Source organism: Corapipo altera, unplaced genomic scaffold (assembly GCF_003945725.1).
Source record: "Corapipo altera isolate COAL_440 unplaced genomic scaffold, ASM394572v1 22b, whole genome shotgun sequence".
In the NCBI taxonomy this organism is placed as follows: Eukaryota; Metazoa; Chordata; class Aves; order Passeriformes; family Pipridae; genus Corapipo; species Corapipo altera.
The window spans coordinates 11,689,758-11,713,842 of NW_020884876.1; the positions used below are offsets into that span (position 1 = coordinate 11,689,758).

Sequence of the window (24,085 nt, forward strand, 5' to 3'; positions counted from 1 at the left end):
GTTTTATCTGCACAGGAAGAACAAGTCCTACATATGTTTTGGAAGGGTTTCCTGTAAGACTTCCCCCCAGCCTTTGGAAGTCTTCCAGTAAGAAAGAAAAAGAGCATATGTTTGATTTACAGAGAGAAACACCCAGAGAAGCAGTACGTAGAAAGATGAGTTAAAGGGAGAAAGTGAGTTTCATTTTTGCAAAAAATTGTTTTTAAACTTCATCTTAAGTTAAAAGTCTTGACATAATTCCAAGACTAAATTTATTTTGCCTGGGAGACCATAATTTTTAGAACAACTGTTCCAGTTCCGTAGGGAAAACACAGCCCAAAGGAAAAATAAATATTTTAAATGAGATACAACAATTGCCAAGAACATAAAATAACAAGTAATATTCTAGACTCAAATAATGATCACCATTTGGAATGAATACTCAATCCCATGTGACATGAGTTTACTTTTCAGTGGGTCCTTACAGTTTCAACTAAGATTTTTTTAAGGGTAAAGGATAAATATGACTAGTGAACTCCATCTTTTCAGTGGTTATGATCCTACACAAAAGTCCAAATCATATGGCATTTCAAATGCTTTGTTACATGATAGTTTTACTTTATTTCTTTGTTTAATGCCTTGATTCAAGGCATTTAGAAGGTAAATAACTACAATCATTAACATAATTATGTAGATAATAAATTACATTATGTAGACTTCAGAAGGACACGGAACTAATTTGTATTATGAGTATCATAAAATCATATGGGTCTTAATTTTATTATTGAGGGGGTGAGCCATGCAGTAACAAGTCCTTCTTGTAGTTTCTTTAAATTAAGGAAGTCCTGATTTGAGAGACTAGACTTTCCTCTTGTTTGGGACATAAGCTTTACAAACAGTGAATCAAAAGTAAACTTTAATAAACTCAAAATCTGATTTACTCTGAAATGTTGAATATGAGACTAATCTTTAAAGAAACAGCATTAGATGCTTAATGCTATGGCTTTTGGGCAGGATGAGACTCCTCTGACAGATGATGATTTCCTTCCTCCAGTGTTGAACTCCTCTAAACTTTCTACACACTGATGCTCCAGCTTGAACTTCCCTTTTAGCTAAGTCTGTTTGCTTTGCATCAAGAGACGTTGACAGTTTTCAGCTCCAGAATGGAGCTTAATCCAGATGGTTCAATGAAAGTGAAGGATAGTACCATATGACTTGGATTTTTTTTTTCCCCTCTAGTACAGAAAAGAATAGCTTAATGTCAGGTCGAATTTTAAATTCTAGGTGAGAAAGACAGTAAATAAGAGTTTGTTCTTACTCTGAAGGGGACAGTAAACAGGAAGAGAACAGGTCAGGTAAAAATATATAAGATGAAAAGAGGCTAAACTTGAAACATATCTAAAATAAATAAATTAACCCCACTCTTTAAGTGGAAAACCATTACTGTGAACTGAATTTAAACCTCAATGTTTTTTGACTTGTATAGAGACAGTCTAACATGGTATTCTCAGGGACTCAGAGGATAAAATCAGGATCTTCACAATAAAAATTAACCTTAATGAAAAAAATCAATCTATTTCAAGCAATCATTCAGCAGCGAAGCATTTGCAACAGTTATATATACAGCTCCTTATATTTTTCACAAGCTCTGTGTTAATTCACTGCTGGGACTTGCTGGGCAAATCTTACAGAGATTAGTACTACTGCAGAGGTGGAATTGATTTCTTGCTACAAGAGTTGTGCTTTTTCAACTTTCACTTTCATCAGAGGGTTCCTAGCCCTCCTGCTTTCACACAAAAGAAGCTACACAGGACTTGATGATCATCTGGTGACAGGTCTGACATCTGGTCCAGGAATTCTGGAAGGTTGAAGGCTCTAGATTTAGCATCATGAAGCAGAGATTTATTGTAGTGACATCCAAGAAGAATGCAAAAGATAAGTGGCCCTTATCTGTCACCCTGGCCACTCCTCTGCATCTTTCCCCCAGACTACCTTAAACACAAACATTTCAGCAGTGAACTACACTCCAGCTACACCAAAACACAGCTGTGCCTCTTCATCAGTCACTGAGGACATATTCACATAAGACATCACTGATTTCATACAAACCGTAAGGTCAGTTTAGTAGTTCCCATGATGCTCCATGTCACAGAAATGGCTCAAGGTATCTCAGTAGCATTTTTGTCTCTGCAGTGAGACCTTTCCTCAGCAGCAGCAATCTTGAGAAAGCCAAGAAAGAAGAATAGGAAATCAGGCTCTCAGTTACACAGCTTTGAACTCTTTACTATAGGACATGAGAAAAAGCACACTTCTGCTTGCTTTCAGAAAAAAAAAAAAAAAAGAAAACACAAAGACAACTTTTACTGCCCTTTCTCACAGCTGCAAACAAAACCCAAAGAAGAAAAGAGGAAATACAGATATTTCTGGAACACAGGAATGTAAAACGTCTCAGAAAAAATAGTTTTATTTTAGCTCATCTAGCCATTTCTATTTACATAAATGACTAACACTTCAGAATTTTGAACAGCATTTGACATTGAAGACTTCTTTCTGCAATTAACACTACAAGCAGTTAACTTCAAATACACACGAACAGTGCAGTTCTCAAGAAAGACCCAGAGATGGGCAGAGAATACTGAATTCTCTGCTACTTATTCTGGAACAGTTCTTACAAAAATGAATAAGCTTCCTTATACAAAATCCTTCTGGCAATTTCACTTCAAAAAGATATACTGTTCTTTTACGGAGCTTTTATTTTTCTGTGCACTTATAAATACACTGCCCTCAGCAATGCTTACAAATTAGCTGACACTTATCAAAACTATTGCTGTAGTCTTGATTTAAGTGAGTTACTATACTTGGCATGTATTAATGTAAGGCTAGGGAAAATGCAGATAGCATTCTTTTGCCTATCTATCTATATATATACACATATACACACATATCTTCACATATATGTATCTATATATCCACACACTCACAGACCACACACAATAAAAATTATCATTTGTTCTAGAGTAACATTCACTATTTATGCATGTGCCTGAAGATAGTAACTTTTACAAAAGTTGTAAAGCATTATTTCTCAGTTTAACTCCCAAATCTGGTATCTGAAGTTCATGGAATATGCTTAAATCTGTATAAACTAGCAGGTTTTACCTAGTCTAAGTCTAATTTGCAATTTCATTTTTCTTCTCAGTTTCCGAAATATACCAAAATTAGATTTACTCTTTAATTTAAACACTCATACATTAGCTGATGTATAATCTTTGACATATTATGTATCCCTAAAATTCCACCTGCTGAGGTAAATCTACTGCCTTATCTGTTATAATTTCTTATACGTTATTTTATATATTATCATAGATAATCACAATCACTGAAATGTTTGTGATGCTATACACTGGTCACTTCCCAGATATTTCAGGACAGAGCCTTTGGAATCATAGAATCACTTAGGTTTGAAAACACATTTAAGATCATTTAGTCCATCTCTGTGGAAGGACAAATTTACTTTTTTTCATATATGTTTTCCTCCTCTTGTTTAAACCGGTAGCATTATTAAGTTTTACTTGTAGAAGGGGAAAACAAAATTAAACAATAACCCCAAAACTCGAAGAAAACCCAGCTTTTCTTTGAAAGCTACCCATCCAAATAATAATTACAAGAAAAAGCATAAAAGAACATACATTGCTATTACATTTATTGAACAGAACTGTTCACTGAATATAACAGTGGGTCCTACTTAAATAGAACAACTGTGCTACAATGTGGCCAAAACAAAAAACATGATCACCTCTGTGACTGTGTTCCTTGCAAAACTATAAAATATATCATCTGAGTAGCCTCATTATTACTTGTCATTTCCCATTTTGTTTAATATGTCAACCATTAAAAAAAAAAAAACCAAACAAAAAACCAAACCACCCCCACAAAAAAACATCTCAAACATAGAAAAAAGGTTTCCATAAAGCACAAAGCTTGTGCTACTTGACTGAAGACAAGCAGCCATATCTTGCAGTACAGATATTTGTCTACAACACACACATGGTGCAAACTCTGTGGCTGAAACAGTAAGGTTCATTTCTATGAATGACAGAGTCCGTATAAATAATGGTAGGAATAGTAAGGTTGCTACTGGTCATTAATTTTCCCTCAATTTTTCAATGTATCATACTTTTGGAAAAATAATTATTTATACAGCTTAAGGATGAAAAATGGTCCAGTAATCACTCTACACACTGAAATGAAATTCAAAATGTTCTTAAAACATTTGACCATGAAAACACATTGGTAGCATAAATTAAAATACTACAGGGTACCAACAAAGATCTGTGGGGCAGATCTGTTTAACAGACATAGGGACTAAAACCATCTTAGACTTTGTTAATAGCGTTTTCAATTAGCAATAGCTTAAGCAATCATAGTCATTTAAATAAACTAAATGTGCTTCATTTCTGTAAATTTCAAGCCTTGGTGCTGCAATTACAACAAAGCATTTTTGTTCTCAAATTAAATGAAACTTTAGCACTGAAACATTCGTGATTTTGAGGAAACATCTGCATGCAAAGTAGTATTTGAAAATGCATGCTAAGCTTCAGGGAAAAGCTTAGATGTCATCAGCTTCAGTGAAAATGAACCAGCCTACAAGTCAGCTGAATCTGTGTTCAAGTCTCTGTGCTATAGACAAAAAATAAAGACATAGCATATAGCATTGAAGCATTAACTGCACTACGTGGATATAGGTACTGAAGGCATGAAGTTTTTTTTCTTTGTCTAATTTTCCTGTGAAGACACCTTCTGTGAGCTGCATTAGCTGTATTAGTTTGTTAGCTCTTTGCCTCCAACTTCCCTTAATTTCTGGATATTCTGAGAAACATTCAGTTAAAAGTCATTTTTGGCCTAACGCAGAAAACTAAAGTTCATATCCAAAAGTACTGGATCACAGCTTCCGAGATGTGTAATTCTGGAGAAAATGCAGAAGAAATTGTTAACTTACATGGACGTGGGTACTAATGGTAAATGCTGCTCCAGACCATGTGACAAACTGTGAAGATTTGATAACAGTATTTGAAAATATGCATTAACTGAGTTCTTGCTCAATTTCTAAACGAAATGCTAATGTTAAACCAAATTGACCAAAAATACTCTTTCACTCCTCTGCAGACAGAGGTGATCAAGTCCTCAGTTCTAAAAGTCAAACAACATTCCAGAAGAAATGAAAAGAGAGAGAAAGAGCTGTCACTGTTTACATCTCTGTAAACAGGCAAATAACTGCTAATAAGCAGCATGACCATCTTGTCTTGGAACTCGGCTACCTCCATAATATTACAACTTTGAGGAAAGATCTGACCTGCAAAATCATTGTTATTTGTTTCTATTTACTTTACTTTTTTTCTTCCATGTATTCTGGTAGGTTTTGTATATTTAAAGCACTTAGAATGTATGAACAGGCCTCTAATCACCTGTAAAGCAACGTAGACTACTGGATCCTCAATATTTGCCTGATATTCGAAATTAGGTTTGTGGATGATCAGAAGCTTTGACAGTGGTATTTGACACAGGAGCTGCAGTCTGACTCCCAAAGTAGAAATGTAAATTACAGTAATACAGAAAGCAAATGCATTTTGATTTGCAAATCTTTGTGTCAGATTTAGCAGCTGTTCATGTCTGATTTAAACCCAGAGACTGAAATACAACTATTATAATAGGAATTCTAAAACCTAATTTTTCAACTCATTAGTAATTCATGCGTTTTGATCAAATTTTCGCTCTCTAGTAATTCATTAAAGCATATCTTTGAAAGTCAGTTGCATAAAAAGTTCTACAATTAGACAGATTCAAACCAATTCAGTAGCTTTGTTTACAGGGCAGCTGCCAAAACGTGAGTCACTAAGTCAGCCTGTGACATGCCCGCTTGTATAACTTGTATTCTTTGGCAGCATTTGAGGGGTTTGTATATCTCTTGTTGGATACATAACTCTACTCACATATCAAAAAATGAAATGGAGTGATAAATTTGTATAAAATTAGTTTTCAAACTGTACTCATTAAATCCAGCGGAGATCAGTGTATTTTTTTACATCCTGCACCACCCTCTTACTTGGTGACCAAAGAAAGGGCAAAAACTTGAAGCTGGTAAATGGCAAATCTCTTGCCTTACATCACAATTTTGATTAAAAGAAAGCTTTAAAATCCACCAGGATACTATATCTTCTCTGATAGCAGAGGTTGGTAGATATACAAAAAGAACAAATTTAATGAATTTGTCACAAGCACCACCGACTTCAGCCTGCTGCATATCGATAGCCACCTCTGTGTGGAGAGAGAAAGCACATTCTCTCTCGCTCTTTCTCTCCATCTACTTAATTGAATTAGGGAAAGGACAGGTGAAAGAGTAATAAATTTCAAGCACATCTGTTAGCTTTTTAAGCTAAAATTGGATTCAATACCGAAATAATTGGTCTCCACCATTCAGAAATCTGTTCCACTGTTTTTCTGCAAATTTTATGCCTCTGAGAGTTGTTTCCTAACTAAATGGCTCAAGCAATAAACATTTTGGGAGATGATTTGCTTTGCTTCCTTTAATGTCTAGAAAATGGTTAGGCTTTTTAAACCATCAGCTTTTAGCTCGATAACCGCATTTCAGTTCTAGATTAAAAGAGTCTCTGGTCATCAACAGTGACTTTTTTCCTCCTAAACAGATTTATTTAGTGGAACAATCAACTCTTAACAACTTGATGACTCTGGCATCCTCTTTAGGTGGTATAATACAATCCAATTTCATAAGAGATTTCAAAGCTAGTCAGAGCTTGCTTAGCAGTTCCTATTTATCTTTCTCTGGAAAAGAAAGGAAATGTTTTGTTTGCTTTTTTGTCTTGTTTTCCCTTGAAGGATTCCAGTAGGCCAGTTTGAAATCCAGAATATTAATTACTTTATATACCATTACATCAACGTGATCTGAAGGAAACAGATTTTTCTGAGTTTCCTGTTCTAAATGATGTGAGTTCAGATAGAACATTTGATAGTTGAGGACTGGGGCCTCTCTACATGCAATCAGTTCTTCCTTATCTAGTAAAGCATTGTTTTTAATTTCATGTTCTGTTAGTGCCAGGCTGAAACGAAATTGCATTATTTTTCATATTTGACCTTTCCACACCTACAACTTTACCTCTTTACACTTTGAGGTAGGGTGTCTGATGGTCAAGGATGAGAAGGAGAAATAAAAGTAGACATTAAGGAAGTGAATCTGTGGAGCCTGAGGTCACCTTAGAGGATACAGAATCAGCGTTTCCCCACTATCTAGAATCAGATTTGTATTGTGTAAGTTTTGCTTGAATTCTGGTGAAACACATTCATCAGATGACTAAACAGAGAAGAACTTGAAGAGGAACTTGTCACCCACTGGCTGGAGATCAGTACACAGCCTGAGAGGTGAAGTGTCAAAATTCCTATGAGGGAAGAACATGAACCGGTTTCAGTCAAGAGAATGAAAGGTAAGGAGGCAGACAAGAATCCACACAAGATGCAGGAAAGCCTTGTCGAGGTATCTCTTCTGGGACAGAGAGTTGCCTCTGCTTTAGTCATCTATGATGTTTTAAGTTATCTAAACACTCTCAGTTATGATCCATTTCCCATTAAAAGTTGGACCAGATGATTTTTCAATGTCTCTTCCAACCTTGCCTGTTCTGGGGCTGTGTACATTACTTTTTTAACACCCTCTATATGGGTCATATTATGGTGCTCCTGGAGCTAGTCATTTTCAGACCACCATAAAACCCCACAACCAGGATGAACTCTAGTTTGTTGACAAATAGTTTATATCAGATGGTGGCAAAATGGCATAAAGACCCATTGTACAGTGTACAGCTAGGAATTTCCTTCCTAAAAAGAAATCGTTCTAGGCTTCGAGTCAGACGTAAAAGAAGGTCAAAATTACTTTATGGATGCATAGTTTTCGGTTTCTCTTGAAATCACTGGGTGTGGCTGTAAAGTTCTACTTCCCATGCCAGAACCAGAGGTTTAAAAATTATACACAGAAGAATGGGCTTCAGGATTTTATCTTGTAACAAGTAATTGATAACAGCAGTGTTAATTGTAGTGTAATAGGAAGAAAAAAAAAATACACAGAAACCTGAAACCAGTTGGGAGGCTGGCCACTGCCTGAAACAGCAAAGGTCTGCTTCCATGTGCACAATCTGATGAAGGAAGGGAAATATCTGTTTATAGTAGGAAAAAAACCCCAGTGCTGCTGGCAACATGAGGGCACCTCACACAATATCTTCATTGTTTCTGAGTTACCCTTGATGGACAAAAATAAAACATCTAATTTAATCTGAGAAAAAGGGTTTTTTTCTTAAACTGGCCTGGAATTGGCTGTGAAGAGGAGCTATCTAACACATCTCCTAGGCCATGGTACGCTGCTACTTTAAGGAAACCCCAGACATTACAGATTGGGATGGAAAAGAATTATATGAATGCTTGTACATCATTCCAACATCAACTCTGCCAAGGAGGAGGTCTGGGGTGTTTTTACTGCACCTGCTTTCCTCCCATCCTTTCTTGGATTATGTGTCAGTAGGAATTGATTAGCTGATCTGGAGTATGCAGCAAGTGCATCCCTCGCTGCTCCTAATTATATAGCAAATCATGGTAAAAAACCCCCACATTTCCAAGCTTGGAAAGCAAGTTGGCAAAATGGATTGAAAGGCTAAGGAGGGAACTTAAACTCATAGGTCCCTGCTGCAGTGTTTACTGAGATATAGGAATATTCGGCTTTGCAAAAGCAGACAATTTTCAAGATGGAAGGCAAATTATAGAATCATAGAATCATTAAGGTTGGAAAGACCATCAAGATCATCAAGTCCAATGTCAACCCAGCACCACCACCATGTTCACCATTAAACTATGTCCTCAGGTGACACATCCACATGTTATTTGAACACTTCCAGGCGTTGTGATTTCACCACTTTCCTAGGTAGCCTGTTCCAGTGCTCAACAACCATTTCAGTGAAGAAATTAAATGTGATTACTTTAGTAAGGCAGGATTCCTGACATAAAAACATCAAATTCTAAATTAGTAAAATATTCTCATACCTTTGATTTCCCTGTAATGCCCTATTTGTAAGAAAATATTTTTGTCTGCGCTATCCTCATGTTGAAAATGCTTTTAATACTTTCTTAGCATTAAGGGGAAAAACAGAAGTTTAATTTTATCCAAAAGATAAAAAATGTTTCATATGAAAATTTTAGTGTCAGTGATAAGTGCAATCCTGAATTTGTTTGATCTGTTTCAGACTAGGAATATTAGATGCAGTTACTAATATTATTTCCTTTGCAGGAAAGCTGGGTACCTCAGAGTAAAGTATTCTGTTTCAAAGCTAATGTGCGTTGTTTCACCACAGAAAGCATTTCCAGTATTACTGGCCTTAACTCATATTGTTTGTTCTCAAGAATCCTTCTTGGAACTGAAACTCACCTTGACCCTGCATAACTAAGTGCTGCGACTACCCTATTGTGCAGGGGTAGCAATTTTATTTTTTAACTAGTAACTGATACTCAAATATGATTTCTATTTTCTCATGAACACTAGTTGTCATACATTTATCATACTACACTGCAAATAGATAAGCTTCCAATATACAATATATTTTAGAAGGAAAGAAACTGATTGGGTAAAGAGTTGAAAGATAATTTCTTTCTATTAATATTTAAAAACCTCTACGTAACAGCACACCACACCTTCCCTACTCTGTTGTAAACACTTGAAGTAGCCAGACAGGTTTTTGAAGGTCACATTGCATTATTATGGATGAAGTTCCATAAAAAGGCTGAATTACAATGTTCCTGCTATCACTTGTGGCAATATGTAGAAATAAACATGTGACCTGTACCACAGATGCTGTAATTTGTAAGTTTTTTCAAAAAGAAACATATTTTATAATGTGTTTGATGGTTTGATGTTTGATATGTAAGTTCTCCTCTTTTCCAACTAACATATAATCACTTCTACTACACAAGGCCCATGACAAAAAATGGAACAAAGTATACCACCTTCTTTTTCTTGCATTAAAAAAAAGTGATGAAAGTAAGTTTACTGAAAAGTAACAGCTTTGGAGGACATGCTTAAATACAAAGATAGTACTGAAATTTAGGATGACAGGTTAAAAGGAAACAGAAAGCACAATCAAGAACCTGCCTATACCCGTGCTGCCTCTGTTCCTTCTCTGCCAGACGTTCATCCCATTTGGTCCTGTTACAGGCTTTCCCAATTAGTTGTTCTGCAAACAAGTTAGCTGCTGACAAGGTGCCACAGTAATCCAACAATCTTTGTACCTCACAATATGTGTGACAACTTTCAGAAGATTGAGCCAGTTCGTATCACTAGACAGCACTAACATCAGCACTGGTGTGAGATCACGGAGGTGCAAGGATGACTAGCAAACCCACATCCTGATCATGCAGAAAGATGTTTATAAGTACATGACCAGGTTTGCATGTTTGCTTTTCTTTCATAGACTTGGCCTGAGGAGAAAAGCCTATTGGATTGATTAAACACTTCATTTCCAAACTATAAAGTATACTTGTCAATTTAGAGCCGCTGAAATTTTGAAGGAATTAAATTGAACATTCATAATTTTCTCTCTTTCAGCTTCAGTTTTTTTCTCCTCCTTTTAGCTGTCTGCTGCTAGTTTGTTATTAAAAAAAAAAAATAAATCTTTCATTTCTCTGCACTTATATGTTTTGAATCATAGGATTACATATATCACTAATTTCCAAACAATTTGCTATTTCTGGTACTCTATGAAACCATTTTTAATAAATATGAATGTCTTCCCTCTCACTGGAAACCTTGCACAACCAATGCTACAGAAGAATATGAAAGGTGTATGAATCAAATATAAAGAGAAGATGGAGAAACACATTGCAAGGAAAATGCCTTGTGAAATTCTTACTTTCTAAGAAATTTCTATGTGAAGTTTATTCTCAGAAGAAATAGTAGAGTGTAAAATCAGTAGCCCTAATTTAAGCTTAAAAGCGTTTCAGAAAAATTATATTAATTATAAGTCCTGACTTTCTGTTATAAGGTTTGCAGACACAATCTTTATAGAGTGTGTATGGAAAACCAGGGAAAAATTACAAAGTACTACATTGTGGATAGGCAGTGGCAGCCTCTCTTTGTCTTTGCCCAACAAGTTTTCCTCAGACAGAGTCAGAACTAGAACAAGAAAAATGGTTTATATTTACAAGGAGCAGGTAATTCTGAACCTCTTCTCCTAGTTTTTTGCTAGAGCACACTTAAGTGCCTCTTTCATCCAGGAACTTGTTGGAACCTCTTACTCTGTCTTGGGTCTATCAAACTACTGACATTGATAATAAACTTCTTTCTCAACATGCCCTTACTGAAGAAGAGGAACTTTCAGAAGCTAACAGTACCCAGCAGCTTCTGGCAAAGGGATTTAAAAATCAAACTAGAAAACAAAGAGTGAAAAATGGAGGTCATAATAAATAAAACTGAAATTCCAAATAACACCAAAAGTTACAATAGAAACATTTCACATTGTTTTCTGGTTTCATCTCTTACTCAGCTCTTATTTTGACATAGCCTCTAAACATTTATATGGCTAATACCACAGTAAAACCAAAAGTCTTTCTCTTCCCGAGAAAACACCAAGAACCTCTTTTTTGGAAACACAGTTTTTGCTGAACATGGGTTATGTAGGTGAGCCTCTACTAGGAAAAGCCGTCTAGAGTTAACTAAGTTTAATTTTTAAAATTAACTGCTTCGACTTAAATATTTTGCTTCCCTTGAAACAAAAATTGTAAATTGCAAGCTTTTGTTCGCATACTGCTCAATGTAATTTCTAACCGCAAATGAAATGAAATATGCATTATTTAATTTGCTTGCATGCTTTTTTCCAGAGTCCACTCTATGATTTCTGGAATGTTAATTACTTCATAATTTTTTTCTCTGCACTATCTATAATCCTGCTGGGGATCCAGACAGAGAGAAATTTAGGCAAAATTAAATAGATTGTAGAAAGCCCAGTTTTGGAATTGCATTCTGCGCTGCTATGTTATGTTTTACTACAGTTCCCCTTCTCACATGAAAGAAGCATATTCTTTATTTTCTATGCTTGATTGCGCAGAAATGAATGACTACAATTTACAGTGGAGCACCTGAAACAGGGAAACATTTAAGATTAAGTCCTATCTTCAAGAAGTCTTTTACAATTTTCCTTAATGGAGATAGCATTTCGTATGGTAAAATTCATATGGGCACTTGATGGCTATGGACCATTGAAACAAACTTTTGGGTTTGTTTCTGACTCTTTAACCACTTCATGTGTCCTTCTTATACAAATCAGAGCTGCGCTTTGCACCTAGTGAGCCTTTAGTGGAGAGAAACAAAATACTTTCTCTGGGAAACACTAAGAAATGAAACAACCTGCAAGATTACCACCAACATGACCCCCTTCTCAGCTACCACACAGAAGACTATTTCACTCTGTGTTGAAATTTCATATTCTAAGAGTTTTGATTTGCAGATTGAATTTTGAAGGAAGAGTTCCTGTAATGTGCAAACTCTGTTTATCTCACCAAAACTTCATTTCTGTTTGTTCTGGAAGCTGCTTGTCTGAATTTAAAACGAAAGCACTTGGTTTGCCCTCAGGGCTTAGTACAAACAAAGATTTGGGAAATAATTAATTTGAATGCAGAAGAAGTAGTAAGGGAAGAGTATTTACATGTAAATATCTTTTTTTAAAAAATTCAGAAAAAATCTGCAAACTGTAGGAAATATGCAACTGGGAAATGAGATGGTCAGATAAGCAACAAACTATATTTTTTTGCTTAACATGATACCAATTTAAATTCGCAAGTATTAACTGTGAAATATAACCGGAAAATGTACTTGAGTCAAAAACCCAACAGCAAGATACATAACTACAATTCAGCAACAAAAGAGTATTTCTAAGTAACATATCTATAGAGAGAGTAAAGAGCATGTATATAATAGACAAACATAAATATTAACAAAATTTCATGAGAAAGCAGTGAAAATACTGTTGGTTTAGCTGTAAATAAAAGCTGGTTAAAACTACTAATCATAGAAAAAAAACACTCATAGAGATAAACATATAAAATGTGAATGCAGAGATAAACGTATATGCTATTTGATCTGTACTAAAGAAAAAGATAATGTTCTGGACATTTTTTTTATTTATTTATTATCTCAGTGGGGTTAATTTGTTTCATATACATGGTGTTGGTTTGGGATTTTTAATCAACCCTGACAGTTCTCCAGTTAATTATTAAAATGCCCAAAGCTTCTGCTTTAGAAACTTGAGGACTTCTTGTAGCTGACATAATGGAAACAGAATTGAGGAGTTTCTAAGCACTTCTATGAGCATACTGTTCAGAGCATAAGAATAGGGACATCCTACCACATTATTTGACTGTTAAGAAAGGAAGTGCTGTTAAGAAGTTACGTAATATCATCACAGATGTGGGTGTATTAGTGGTAAAATCCTAAAAAATTTAACAGTTAGGAGTTATGAATTCATATACATGCACCTCCATCCTATTGCCCAGATATCTATATGACCTTTCGGTATCTCCCAAGCACCATACCTACATTTGTCAGACTTTTATTTTGTTCCTATATTTAAAAAGGATCCAGGAGGAAAATTACTTCCTTGGTTTATGGCCACAAGTCAGAATAGCCCTGAGCCACATTGGCAATGACATTCCTTATCTGTCGCAATCTTGGATTCCTTTTGTTTGCTGGGCTTTTTGGGAACACTTTGTATAGTAATTACTCTAATCTTGTTCTCTTTCCTAAAACATTTCCACATTAAAAAAAAAAAAAAAAATGGAATGTAATGCAGGATAATTAATTTATACTGTTAGAAAGAAATCCAATAAGCTGGGAAAATCTATTAATTTCAGTCACTGTAAACAGGGCAGATTCTGAGCACCAAAACTGACTACAGTCGGGCAGAAGACACAAATGGGAATATTCAGCAGCTGTTTCATGGTGTTTGGATTTTTTTAAACAGAAAAAGAGGGATCAAAATTGTTATGAAATCCCTGAAAGTGAAACAGCAAAGTCTTTTGTGTTCCTTCCTCCTACAGGGTCAAGAAAGAAAAAAGTTAGTGAAAAAAGGTTGTAAAAAAAATTACATATCTGAAATGCATGCAGTTTCTCCTGCACTTTTCTGGTACACAGGCTTTTCATTTAGTCTTTTTGGATGTTTTCTCCATTAAAACTATAAGCAGTGTAGAGTGAAAGTATTTCTCCCTGATTTACGTAAACAGTAAATGTATCAGAGAGTACACAGGAATTGTCAAACTTCCATATCCTGTCTCTGATAGCAGTCACTATCACTGCAAGAAGAAAGCAAGCAAGGGTAACAAGATATCCTTATCAACATGGAAAGCTGTTCCCACCCTCTGAAACTGATTCATGTACAGAAGATAACTAGCCTCAAAACAACTGTAAAAAAAAAAAAATGAATAATCTTGCTACCTCTACAAAGTGGCAATCTGTCCTTTAGTCATTTGGCTTCGATGTTACATAAAAATTCTTGACCTTCTAGTGTATTTCCAAGAGAACATCTCATTTCTCCATCACAGTACAAGATCCCATCTCATGCTCAGTTCTGTTGCCTAATGATAGATGACCGTTCTTTTTCCCAGCCAAAACACACACACTTCTAGTGCAGGATTGCCAGTGGCAGCATACAAAAACAAACTGTACCAGGTTTCTACTCTACAATCACCCTCAAGATATATCAATGATGTTCAAATTATGCCATGCATTTGGTCATCATAAGAATTTAGAATTTATTCAGATATTATTACACAGCTTTCTATGCAATTTCTAGCAATATCAGAGTAGATTCCCTTACTCTCTCTACTTTATCAGTGTCTAACTACAGGACTTCTGTGAACCTTGTGCTGCTTCCCAGCATCAGACAACATAATTTGGAAAAGTCATTGACGCTTTCCTAAAATGCATCTAATTCTTCAGGCATGATGTGAAACTAAGGAAAAGAACAATTTAACTTTTTTTCCACAGCTTTGGTACTCTGTTACCTGTAAGAAGTCAAGTCTTCTTTAAAGTAATCTCAAACGTGAATTGAAAAAATGAAACGAAAAACCAAAAAGGAGCTTTTTCAAAGTGAGTGTTGAAAATTTCCACTGGGAAAACTGCAAAGAAAATTCAGCATAAAACAAGTTTAAATATGCTTTATAATAATATTGTCCGTTGCAAACTCATTTAACTTTCTCTATCAAAAACTTCAAAAATGTTATTCACCAATATCTGATATTACACAAATAAAATTTCTTGTGAAAAAGTCAGTTTTCAAAGAAGGTAAACAAAAGTTACAATGAGTAATATTGTTACTTAACAAAGTTACAAGTATTCTTGTATTGAGAGGGATATAAATGACCTAGGGACTAGTAAATCCTAGTATAAGGATTTAGGTGAAACTTTGGAGAGAGTTTTAATTTACCAGTTCACCTTAATTAATCCTGTGTTCCCCTTGTTGCTGGGTATTATTACATCAGATAATTAGAACAATAGTATAAAATTTCAAAGTTAATTTTTTTCCTTATCTTTTGCATCCAGTCCTTCCATGCCATTCCAAAAAAAATGGAAGCTGCTGGATTAGATCATCTAGCATATCTCAATACAGGCCATGTCAAAGCTGAGTGTGAAAAAGAGAGACAGCAAAGATAGAGGCCACTGAGTACTCTTAAAGTGAAGGTAAATTGCTCAGTATTAGTACAAGATATTCTGGGAGCCAACACAGAGCTGCAAACTTCCAAAACAACTTACGCTGCCAACTATGCTATTTAATAAATAATTAGTAACTGACTAATCTACTTTAAATTTCCAAACTAGAGTAATGTGAGGACTTATTATACAAGAGAAAGAGGGAAAGTATGATGTTTACATTCTTTTCACATAGCAGTATCATTTTATGAAGAACTAGATAAATAAAAATAGACCACATAAAAAGAATTTGAGCAAAATTGTTCAGTCTTTCAGGATGTTGGATATCTCCATTATTTTCTCCGTAAGTATGTTAATTAATTCAGGATTCCCACAAAGGAAAGTCTTATTATGAATCACCTCAAGTCTGGCTGAATTTCACAAGGCCACAGGAATGTTCCCACTCTGAAATGTACATTTAATTGGAAGGAATTAATCAACTGTTTAGAGTAGAAGAAAAACACAATTGACTCCATATGCCTGAGAGCTCAGTAGTAAACCTTTCCACAAATGAAGGTTTCTACCCCTACACAGAAATGTAGTGGTACCTGGCAAACCCCGTTATTTCCAGAACATGAATGGGTTAAATTTTAATGTGCTCTGATGGAGGCCAGTGCTGCAGAGTCATCCCGCAATGAAAAGAAACACCACATTGCAACACAAAGGTCTCTGAACAGCCTGTACAATCATCAGTTGGTAGCACGTCAATGCTAATTAAATAGAGTTGACACAACTTTTGTAAGAAGGTGTGGAGAAAGACGCCTCAACCTGGGAAAACTTGCATAGTTTTCTTGAGTAACTTACAGTTTTAGGTAACTAACAGTTTTAGTAAACAGTTTTAGTTTAGATTTATATAACACTTAGCAGTTCTACCTGGGAAAAAGTATTACATATGTGTACTCAAAAAAGAATGGGAAAAAAAGTTAATCTGCCTGAATGCCACTGAAGTAACATGTAATAAGTGGAAAGTGAGAGAAAGAAAAATAAAGTATTGGTACAAAGTAATTCAGCTTACAAGGTAGAAGGATTCCTGATGCTTATGGGGGATAGAAATTCACTAATGTTATGCACGTTATTACAATAATACAACTCTATTTTCTGAAGAGTTGCTAGATGAGACAAAACTATTGATTTCATAAATCCAGCAACACAAATGCATAATAATAATGCACAAAAATATATTAATCACTTCACTGATCAGAAAAGTAATGTTTTCCATTTATTTTAAAGAAAATAATATTTATATACTCTTAATTCCATCTATCTTTCAGATAAGTCCATTGTGCTATTTTGTGTGGTACCTATACATAGTCATCTGAATGTTTTCCATGCAAAAAGATTATTCACTTGAAACCAAGAAGTACCCACTTGTGAACAGATAATAAGGACAGACTTATTCTCTTATATAAGACTCTTCACATGCAGCACAATATGCCCAAATTCATTAGGACAGAGTGGATAAGAAAACTTTGGAGCAAGACAACCTACTATCATGGGTTACCTGCTGTAGGCAGTCAAGCTCCACCCAGCCAATTGCTCACTCCCCCGACAGCAGGATGGGGGAGAGAATCAAAGGGTAAAAGTGTGAAACTCATGAGCTGAGACAAAGACAGTTTAATAGGTAAAGCAGAAGCTGTGCAAAGCAAAACAAGGTATTAATTCACCACTTCCCATGGGCAGGCAGGTGTTCAGCCATCACCAGGAAAGCTGAGTTCCATCACACATGATGGTTACTTGGGAAGACAAATGCCATTACTCCAGGTATGCCCCTTTCCTTCTCTTCCACCAGCTTTATATACTGAGGATGGCACCTTATGGTATGGATTATCACTTTGGTCAGTGGGGATCATCTGTCCTGGTTGTGTCCCCTCCCAACTCTTTGTGCACCCCAGCCTCCTCACTGGCCAGATAGTGTGAGAAACAGAAAACAGTTTGACCCTGTGTAAGTGCTGCTCAGCAACAGTACGAACATTCCTGTGTTATCAACACTGTTTTGGCCAAAACCACAAAACATAGCACCATACAAGGTACTGTGAGGATTAACTCTATCCTGGCCAAAATCAGTACATTCACACACAACAACAAAAAAAATGTAATCAGACAAATAAAAATTTTTTAACAAGATATAGGTCAAATATGCAAGCAGAGTCAGCTCAACCCCATTTATAAACCAGGTTGTTATAAGCCATGAAAAGAGAAAAAAATAAAAAAGGAGGGGTAGATGCAGTCTCTCTGAAATCACTATCTACTCAATATTTTACACTTAAGGAAAGTAAAACATCAGCAAGTGATAAGAGCAGGAGTGTACATTACAGTATTTTTTAAAATTGTTTTTTCCTGTGAATGTGGGCATATATAGACACAAGCCAAACAGCTGTCTCGAAGTTTTAAGCCAATCATTTTTTTGAGAGAAGGAATTTAATGAACATTTAACAGAGCACATATTGAATTTGAGATATCTGAGCCAATCATTTTTTTGAGAGAAGGAATTTAATGAACATTTAACAGAGCACATATTGAATTTGAGATATCTGAGCATTGAAAGAGAAGACAAATTGCAAAAATATTTCTGAGTGTTTTCCCCTCGGTACAGGTGAATTGTGTTCAAAAAGACAAATAGGAAGGCTGAGAAAAACACTGGACTTTTTTTGTGTAATGGTAGCCTCAAAGCAGGTACATAGTGAGAAACCAATAATGCAGAAGAACCAATTGCAATGAAAATTACAGAGCTTTGTTCTTCTTGATTAAAAAAAAAAAAAAAAAAAGAACAAAAAACATAGTCAAAGACCATGTATTGAAAATATTAACTGACCCAGATAAAAAGAGTGCATGTTTGTTAAGAAAAGTCCCTGTCATATCTTTTTTTGTGAAATAGGTCTTGGCCCACTTAAAACACCTCATACTGAAAAAAATTCATAAATAAGTTTTAAAAAATCAAGGACATAAACAAGTAGGGCCAGTGAAAGTACTGTTTGTGCTTTCTCTCCTGTCTCTGCTTCTAAAAGAAAGACAAGTTATTAGTTTACACAATGAACCTATTTTGGCTGGACAAAGGAAAAGCAGTGGCCATTATTGTCTGAGGCACTGCACAGTCAGCAAAAGCAGCAGTTTTACGTGCTTTAAATACACCAGGAAAAGATGACAGTTTGTGATGCACCAGGCTTTGAACAATGTGTAGGGAGGAGCAAAATTCCTGAGAACAGAAAGCTCTCTACCACACTGGATATCAGTTGGAGTTTATCATGATACTCTGGAGTCTGGCTCTGACCTGTATCTTTCCTTTGACCAGATAAAAACAGCCCAAACACATGCAACGATTAGAAAGCATAAAAAAATCTCTTACAAGTGGACACACCAGCAAGGAAGTCAAAGACATTGCCTGACAGCGGAACAAAGTAAGCATCACACAGTTTTTTGCCTGAAGCAAGAGAGTTCTCCATGAGCTAGAAGCATGTGGGACAGCACCTGGGTACAGCTCAGCACTGAGTTGTGAGGATGGCTTCAAGGCAGTAGGGGGTTCAGTGACTTAATGTCACAGCAGGCAGAGTACCATGAGGTCCCAATTAAAATTATTTGGCAGATATGCAAAGACTACTGTTAGTTGGAACAGCAAATACATTTACTCTGTGGAGAACAAATTCATTCTCATGTCCAGTGAATGTACATTAGAATGCCTTTCCTGTATCTGACTCATTTGTCATTTTAAATACTATAAATTAAGCATAGTTGTTGTTGATATGCACTTGCATACAAAAATTCATGGAAAAACCCAGAAAATCTGAAGTGTGAAACAACAGCAGTGAGGGCTGTGAAAAACAAAGCTGCTACAGTAGCAAAACCAGTAAAGTTTGTTGCTGCATCTTGACACTACAGAGTGCTGATATCTCAGCAGTGACAAATCAATATACATGTCCTTGATTATAAAACAGCTGCTAGTATGACATTCTCAGTTCCTCATATTGCTTCCTCAGTGTCTACAGTGAGTGCTACACTGCAAACAAAACTGAAAATGTCTATTAATGTTTATTAGCAGTTTCTCTTTATTTGAAAGGATGAATCACCTCTTGGCTCCCCGAAACTCTGAGTTAATCTTAGCCACTCCTGAACTGACTCATACTCACTATTATTATTGTGGGGACTCCAGTGAAATACTCCAGTTCATATTACTAGTGCCATAATGCATCTGATTCAGGATGATGCTATGACCCTACCACTATCACATATGACAGGTGCTTATAATAAGATCCAGAGCAAGTCAGGATTGTCAGGGCTCCACATGTGAGTCTTTACATAACCACCTTACTAGAAATGTGTAAAATAAAAGGTGCTATTCCTTAGAACTATTAGTTAAACACCTTTTTGCTAAGGATTTCAGAAACAGTAGATGCAACAATGCAGTAGCATGATCCCTTAATGGACCGTTTACCTTCAGGTTACAAATATCCTGCTGTGACTCCTATCAGTACAAAGTTAGTATCCAGGTCACAGATAACACAGCTACAACTGCTACCCAGAAAAATTATGTGGTCTACTGCCTGTACTCTAAAGTAGCCTCCCAATCCTGTAGAGTTGGTTTTTTGAGTTTGTTGATAGTCTTGTTGGGTTTTTTTCTTCTCTTTCCTTTTTTTTTTTTTAATTCAAGTGACATTTCCCTTTCCTGTTCCTCCCACTAGGTTTTGCGAGTAGGAATCTGAATGGGAGAATAATACATAGGTCTATCAATCTGCAAGCTGGGGAAGTCATCTGAACTAAAATATACTCCTGAGCTTGCTTAGACAGTAATGCACAAACCCCTTGGAACTGTTATTCTAATTGAAGTGATCCAAAACAAAATAAGATAACATAATTCTATTTTATTGGGCATGGAGTTGGTAAGGATAAGACAAAGTGAAGAAATAACTTCTTATACTTAATTAAAAAAAAAATAAGAAGATACTTTTCACTACTTCTCATACCTCCTTCAGTAAATGAAAAGTCAAGAATTTTGTTACTGAATTTAATGCAGAGTGTGATTACCAGACAGGATGGTTCACCTGCACTATTGTATTCAACATTCACAAATATAGTTGCTGTGGAGGATAAACCTAATTACTAATAATCATCCCTCTTTCCTCTCACAGTCTAAACCGGACTTTATTTTATTCCAGGAAATGACCTTCATTAAGTCTGATGTCCTCTTCTGTGCTAGGACCATATGCATATTCTCTCGTGCTCTGGACCACTCAGTAATCACAGAATCCTTTAAGCTAGAAAAGACCTTTAAGATTATCCAGTCCAACATTTAACACAGCACTGCGAAGTCCAGCACTAAACGATGTCTCCAAGTGCCACATCTACACATCTTTTAAATACCTCTGGGGATGATGACCCAACCACTTCCCTGGGCAGACTGTTCCAATGCTTGAAAATCCTTTTGATGAGGACATTTTTCCTCATATCCAATCTAAACTTCCTGTGGCACAAATTGAGTCCATTTCCTTTTGTCCTATAGATTGTCACCTGGGAGAAGAGATTGACCCCTATATGTCTACAACCTCCCTTTAGGTAGCTGCAGACAGTGATGTATCATTTGTGACACTTCTAACATTCCTCTTATCCCCACTTTCTCCTGCTCCATACACCATGTTGTTTTTTTGAAAAGGTTCTCTAAGACTTCCTTCTCATCATTTTTCTCCAGTGCCTACTTTTATTAACTATTGTGATGGCTCTTCCTCCTACTTACCAGTTTTTAAGTGGGTTCCTTTTGCCTTTTAAAGTTCGTGTCATCAAAGCTCCTGATAAAGCTAGTCTTCCAGGTTTTTAATCCAAAATTCTTTTTACAAGCTCTTGAGACTGGGAAGATTATTGCTTCTTTCCTTACAGTACATAGCTTTCCTCTTAAAATTTTTCTGATAAAGCTTTTGCCACCTGAACAAATGAAAACATTTGAAGATAAATAACGTAAATCTGGATTTACTGAATCCAACTACCTTATTCATCTTCAAATTTGAAATTAAAGAAATAAATTATTTCTTGAGTTTGTTTATCTTTTCCACTTATCTGCAAAAAGCCAATATAAATCCATTCAGTAAAACTGAGCAAGAATTGAGGTAACCTTGACCACGAATCTGTAACAATCATGTTACATAGATAACTATGGTTTTACTGACAAGACATGTGCAGCAATTTTCTTGTAAGTGATAAAACACATCACTATCAGTGTTGGATGAGCTGCAAAAGGACAACTTTAAGTCTGATTAAAATTCAGTGGCCTATTTTAGCACACACAACTATGCAGGACTTACACTTGAATGCTCCATGAAGTACTGACACTGATGTGATGAAGAAGTGTGTTCTGAAATAGAGAAAACTGAGAATCGAGCGGGCTGGCACTGAGACTGCCAAGAAATTGACACACTTCGTGACTCAGCCCCACTGACCCAATAAACTAAATGAGACAAATTGCTTTCAAGAAAAAAATATTTTCTGAAGGCAGTCAGAAAAGTAATATCCCACACAAAGTTCATATCTGTTCTTTTGTGTTCAAAACACTGAAGAATAATTGAAAATCTCAGCATTAAGCCTTGATTCTCTCACTCTGACTTTTATGTGTATTACTGAAACTCAACCCTTTCCGGGCCACTTATCTATGTAAACAGTTTCCTCTGAAGAATAAAATAATCCTTTCTGCAGCTTTTATATTATTTTTTTAACATAAAATTCCACTCCTTTTAAAGCTTCACTGGGCAATGCAAGCTACCTCATTTTCTACAGTATTCCTCCAGTCCTAATTCCAATTTAATTCTTTCTGTATTTAATTTATATATTTGAATTATTTTTCATTGGTTTAATAATTCTGGAATGCAAGGTATACGTTATCTGTCATGCCTGATGTGTCATGTTTGTCTAACAATTTTCAGCCAAGTAAACTCAATGTGGGTTTCTTATCTCTACTTATCTTTGATTGTAAATTCCTCAGGGCAGTGACTGAGACCTCAACAAGGTACTGAAATATGCTAGGCAAACAACAGTAGTTGACCTGTACAGTAAATTTCCATGACTTCACTGACAAACATATTGTCAAACAGTTTTCACTACAATAATTGTCAGTCAACTAGCAAAATTCATGAACATCATACCAGCCTCAGAAGCTGATTTAAATTTAAGAAGCATATTGAAGCTGTACAATAATCTAGGTAATATAACATAAATCCTACTGGGCACCAAAATAGTAAACATATTTGCACCAAATATGTTTAGTTGTTGGGATTAACCAAACATATTCTTTGTTGGCTATCTTCCATACACTGGCAAGATGTTCTTTCCATCTTATCTCAATACACTTGTGGAGACATACAACACGCAGAACAGCTGTATTGTTAATCAGTAACATACCTGTGTAAAGCACTAAAAGCCTCAACACTTCCCTGAAGTCCACACAGATATGTTTGTGCCAGCCAGATAAGAAATAGGCCAAAAGGACAAAGATAAACTTCTTAGGCCTCCAAGACTGTAGTATAGTTTTTTTGCACTGCTACAACACAGTAAGGTTTTGAGTGCCTAAAGATGTTATTTCATCTAAATTTGAATAGCTTATTTCCAAGACTTCGAAATATTCTATAGTCTATAATATCCTAAATACTAGGACCTTAAGAGTCCTTCATTTTCTTTTGAATGTGTGCACTAGTTTTGTACAAATGAAAACAGTCAGATCTCAAAAAACAAACAAACAAGAGATAAAACTCCCTTTTTTGGCCACAAGAAAATACAATTATTCCTGATTTTTTCAACTGAACAATCTAAAAACAGCTATAAAGCAGTGTGGCAGAACACATATTAACATCTTATAATATCAAAAAAAAAGGCTCATGGCTCTTTGGTTGCCTCCCAGCTCTGTTCAAAACAATACCTATCTAAGCCCTTTTTGGGAGTTAGATTAGAAGACCTAGCAGATATCCTGTGTAGCTCTTTCTGGAGAGCAGGGCTCCTAGCCATCTTCAGTGCCTCCCAGTTGTGTTTCCCAGTCCTTTGCAGCTGCACCAGCTGCTCATGTGCACAACGAGCCATTATGCTGGAGACTCTCTAAAATGGCACGGATGAAAAGCTGGGGTTTTGGCAAAATAGTTTTGTGAGGTTGACATTCTCCAAGACACACTGCTACATGTAGTATAGACTAGTATTTTCTTGTGAAGTTTGCACTGTATCTCCATGATTAAGGAGTTTTAAAGATCAGAATATGTATTGTGGGTGCACACGAAATTCCACTCTGACTGGCCAGAGAGAGATCTGTCTGGTTGAATGAAATACACTGCAGCACAATTCACACAGATATAAACACTTATG

General features: G+C 35.8%; 1 long non-coding RNA gene across 2 annotated transcripts; it reads right to left on the minus strand.

Moving 5' to 3' along the window:
- Nucleotides 1-1,596: 1,596 nt before the first annotated feature.
- Nucleotides 1,597-21,792, minus strand: LOC113943943. Of its 2 annotated transcripts, none has more exons than XR_003526515.1 (2): nucleotides 21,486-21,792; nucleotides 1,597-2,198 (listed from the first exon to the last, which is right to left on the minus strand). It is a non-coding gene; the product is annotated as an uncharacterized LOC113943943 (long non-coding RNA). The 2 variants fall into 2 exon arrangements; XR_003526516.1 differs by lacking the exon at nucleotides 21,486-21,792 and adding an exon at nucleotides 4,715-4,828.
- Between the last annotated feature and the right edge of the window lie 2,293 nt (nucleotides 21,793-24,085).